Source organism: Nicotiana tomentosiformis, chromosome 8 (genome assembly GCF_000390325.3).
Source record: "Nicotiana tomentosiformis chromosome 8, ASM39032v3, whole genome shotgun sequence".
Taxonomy (NCBI): domain Eukaryota; kingdom Viridiplantae; phylum Streptophyta; class Magnoliopsida; order Solanales; family Solanaceae; genus Nicotiana; species Nicotiana tomentosiformis.
The window spans coordinates 118705705-118711058 of NC_090819.1; positions in this window are offsets into that span (position 1 = coordinate 118705705).

A 5354-nucleotide genomic window follows, 5' to 3' on the forward strand; every position below is an offset into this window, starting at 1 on the left:
CTCTCGCGAACACGATGAACACTGTCGCCTAGCACTTAACAGAATCCAAAAAAGGGATTAACCTCTTTCTCTGCAGCAAAGCGGTCCATACCTTCTTTAACTTCAAGGACACTGCCTCCTCACGGAGTTTCTCGATCATCTCAATTTTTTGCTGCAGCTGTGAGACCGAAAAATTAGCCATCATTCCGGTATTGAGCCCATAGGATTTTAAAAATATCATTACCTGCTCAGACAGATCGGTTTGATCTTGGTGAACCTTAGCCAACTCAGCTCGGAGATCTTTGATTTCCTCTCCCCTTTGCCCTAAGAGAAGTTTAAGGGAGTTCTTCTCCTCCGAGACCTGTTGAAGATCGGCCTCGAACCGATGTAGCTCAGCTCGAGATCGAGAACATGCTTCTCGATGGACCGCCACGGCCTGCAAAGAAATAAGAAAAGAATTTAGGAAAGAATAGCGAAACATAAAAAGAAATATCGACAAAGAGAGTTAAGAGCTTACCCGATTTAGAGCTAGCTGCACTTCACAGAGAAGGCCCGACACATCACTAGGTCCAGCAGCGTCCTCGACCCCAGTAAACAGATCACGGAAAGGGTCCTCCCCTTCATAAGACCGGCTCATCTCGAGGGTCCCCAAAGTTTGGGCTTCCCGAATAGCCCCTTCGGAAAAGGTAGGGAGAGTGGGCAAACCTACGATTACAATTGCCCCAAGTGACTCGCTTGGAGCGTTCTCCTCAGTTCGGAGAGCTTCAGGACCGGCCCCTTCCGATATACCCACCGTTTGTCGACTTCGGTAGGAATCATCCTCGATCTCTAATGATGCGGGGACTTTGCCCGAGCCTTCCTCCGATATCTCCTCGGTCTGAGGCGGAGCCTTATAAATCACCATCGATTCATCCACCTTTGGGGCATCGGTGCTTTTCTTTATTCGGACCGCCAGCACAGACCCGTCGTTTTTTCTTCTTCTTAGTTTCCATCCCTTAGACGTAGAACTGATTCTACAGTCAAAGGAATGGTACTCTTCTTCGGCTTACGAGCCGTCCTCGTCTTCAATTTTGGATCTTTGGGAGCGGAGGCCCTTTTCCTCTTATTATCCTTCACCGGCTTTGGAACAGAGGCCGAAGCCTCTTCCTCGACGGACAAGGGCCTCAAAATCACATTTTTGCCCACACCTACATACGGGAAAATTTATTGAAGTATATGAAAAGCATCTCGTTCAAACTACCAAAAAAATACGAGAAAGGGGATTACCATGATTTTTGACCTCCCATCGACCCTTTGACAAATCACGCCATGAGCGCTCGGCGTATGTGGAGGTCTAAGCCAGATCTCGTACCCATTTCTTGAGATCGGGAACTGTGCCGAGCATCCAGGGAACCGCTGCATCACGAAAAGGGGATATCGGTGAGAAAAGAAATGAAAGAGCAAAATAGTAGGAGCTAACAGCAGAATTGCACTTACGCTTCATGTTCCACTCCTCGGGAAAAGGCATCTTGTCAGTTGGAATCAGGTCCGAAGTCCTTATTCGAACGAACCTGCCCGTCCAGCCTCGATCCCTGTCCTCGTCTATGCTCGAGAATAAAACCTTGGTATCCCGACATTGAAGTTTTATTAACCCTCATCGAAAAAGGCGAGGACAGTACAATCGGATGAGATGGTCGAGGGTAAAAGGCATCCCCTCGATTTTGTTCACGAAGTATCGGATCAAAATAATGATCCGCCAAAAATAAGGGTAGATCTGGCCTAGGGTTATTTGGTATTGATGGCAGAAGTCAATAATAATGGGGTTGAGGGGACCTAACGTGAAAGGGTAAGTATACACACTTAACAACCCTTTCACGTAAGTGGTGATATCTTCGTCAGAAGATAAGAACACACACCCAAGGAACGCACTCCTCAGGCCGTGGCTCTACCAGTGTTTTGTCGGCGACAGGCTGTGAAGAAGAAGCTTTCCCTTTCTGAGGAATGATTTGTGATATTTTCGCCATTTTTGAATTTAAAGGTCGAGAATAGAAGAAAGTGACAAAGATTTGGTAGTTTTGAAGAAGGATTTTTGCAGAAAGGAATCACAGATCTGCGAATGAACTCAGAATATACGAAAAAGAACTTGGAAAATTTGGAAGATTGAAGATGTAAAAGTGATAAATGGTAAAAGGAAGAGCTATTTATAGATTAAAGCAATGGCGGTTCAATATCAACGGTGGCCGGCTACCGTCTGACATGCATTAAATGCCTTGAAAAACTAAACCGACAGGACAACTATCACGTGCGTCATGATCAAGCCCAATGTGAACATCAGCTCATATCTGATCGAGCCGTTGTGAAATCATGTCGTTTCTCACTACATCCTTCCCGAGAAACAAGGGAACTATCTGTATAAGGTAAAAACCGGTTAGTCCTTCGTACGAATTGGTTTAAATGGTAATACATTGGATCGGAGAAGCGTCTTCATAGTATCAGGTTGAGGTCCGAAATCAGGTCACCAAGCTTCGAGCCCAAGGGACCGATCAATGTCGAACTCGATATCATTATCAAGCTCGAATCCAAGTCGAACTATGATGCAAAGTAAAGTTATCGAGCTTATGAGTCAGAGACCGACCAACATTGACCCCGAATCAATACAAGGATCCGAATCAGAATCGAGCTCGAGTCACGATCGAGAGCTCGAGTCAAGACCGAAAGCTCGAGTCAATATCGAGCTCATAGACAAGAGCCGTTGTAATCTCACTAGAGGAGAGAATCCTCACAGGAATTATGGAAAAGCTAATTTATCATGGGTCCCCCACTATGTATTTTTAATTATATCTAAAGTAAGATCCCTCTACTATAAAGGGGATGATTATTATTTCTGTAAGGACCAAGTTTTTGCTTACATTGTAACTCAAATACCATACACTCCTATATTGAAGGGTTATTCTTTTTGGCTTCATAGATTAATTCATCTTGCTTAGTCCTTAAATTATCTTCTTTCCAACCTTGTGTATTTTTCATTCTTTACAATCCGTATTTGATACTTTCAATTTATCCTGACGATTTGTGTTAAGTTATATCACGTATCTTTAGAATTACGTATAAATTCAACTCTATCCATTTTTCGGGTAAACACTCCGATTACTAAATTAAAAGAAGTGCTAGAAATTTTAAACTCACGACGTTCTTTGTTCATTAGTCCTTTTTTTTTTTTCCCTTTCTTATCTTGAAACTAGGGCGTTTCATGTTACGTTAACGACAGCCTGTTTCATACAATTACCTATGACATGTTCCTAATTCATTTGTAAATCTAACATATTTCTTTTGTTTTATATAATTATACACATGTTAATGTAATAAAACAGTGAAACATATCCAGTAATTTTATGCAGCTTACTTTTCTTTTTTCAAGCTTACAACGCTTTATGTCACGTCAAAAGATTAATAAACTAATTTACTTTGCATTCCTCTTTTCCGATGTTATCAATAAAATCTTGAGTTCGGTTATTTTTAAGTTAGAATAAGGTTCTGGGTTCGAGTCACGCTAAAGGGAAAGTGAGAAACACTATAGATAAACACTAGCCGATTAGATATGAGCTAATAAATATTTAACTCCTTTTTTCTTTTATTTTCTTTTTCTCTTCATAATCTAATTTCATTTTTTTCTTTTTTTCATTCTTCTTCTTTTTTTATACAATAAGAAAAAATAACTAATATATTAAATATTATTTTTATTTTTTAATATAACTGGTATAATATATAGTTTTTTTAAATCAATTATTAGAATAACTTATACATTATAAATATTTTCTCTTCTCTTTTTTGCTTTCATTTTTTTCATTTTAAATTTCATTTATTATTATTTCAATTCATTTTTTTATTTTCTTTTTTTATCATAATCTAATTCTGCACACATTTTTGGCTCCTTTAGTTTTGTTATTTTTATTTATTTGTTTTTTTATATACTAACTATTAGGAAATAACTTACTTTAGCATATATTATATCTAAAATAATATATTAGTAGCATTTGAATTATGTTATTGTAGTATACTATGTTACCTGCATGCTATATATCATATAAGGTATATGATATCGAGAACTCTGTTAGAAAATTGTAAAAGGACACATTGATTATTTTTTGAAAATTTTAAAAAATGCCAAATTTAACTATATTGTTACATTATACCATATGATATAATAGTATATTGTTGCAGTAAATTATACACTATTAAATTAAATATTATATACCAAAATGGTATATAGTATGTTATTTTGGTATATAGTATAAATTAGTTTTCTTCGCTAGTTCAACTCAATTTCAACCTAAATTTCAAAAATTTACTCCAGAATTTTCACCATTTGACTCAAACTTTAACCACAACCTTCAATCAAATATTTCAAACTAAATATTTTGGTTTAAGAAAAAAAAATTAAAAACATGAGAAAAGTTGAAAAAGAACTCAAGAAAATTTCAAAAACATTATAGAAAGACCAAATGGTAAGAGTATACCGTTACGTTATATTGTATAATGTAACAGTATACTATTGAAAGAAATGTATACCAAAATGGTATATAGTATATCATTTTGGTATACAGTACAAATTATTCGTCGTCAGTTCAACATAATAAAGTATACACTATTGAATTAAATATTATATACCAAAATGATATATAGTACATTATTTTGGTATATAGTACAAATTAGTCTTTTTCGCTAGTTCAACTCAATTTTAACTTACCTTTAAAAAATCTACTCCATAATTTTCACCAAATTGACTCAAACTTTAGCCACAACCTCCAATAAAATATTTCAAACTAAATATTTTGGTTTAAGAATTTTTTTTTTTTAAAAAAACATGAGAACCCTGTTGAAAAGTTGAAAAAGAACTCGATAAAAATTTCAAATAATTCTAAAATGATCAAGTTGTAATAGTATATCGTTACATTATATAGTATACTATAACAATATACTATTGGAAAGAACTGTATACCAAAATGGTATATAGTATATCATTTTGGTATACAATACAAATTTTTCTTCGCCGGTTTAACTCGGCTTTAACTCAAATTTAAAAATTTTACTGTAAAATTTCTACAAAATTTACAAATATTTAGCTACAACCTTAAATCCTCTATGATACTAACATGGTATATATCATATACTTATAGGGTATCATAGATGACTGGTTCACATATACTAGCAAGGTATATAAATATACCAACTAGGTATATTACTACTTCTCTATAGAACTCCATCAAACATCTCTTCTAAGAATTATTTTTTTTTTTTGTAAAAAGCATGACAAATTTATTAAAATATTTAAAAAGGATCCAGTTAAATTTTTTGAAAAATTTAAAAATGACCAAATTGAAACAGTATATTATTAC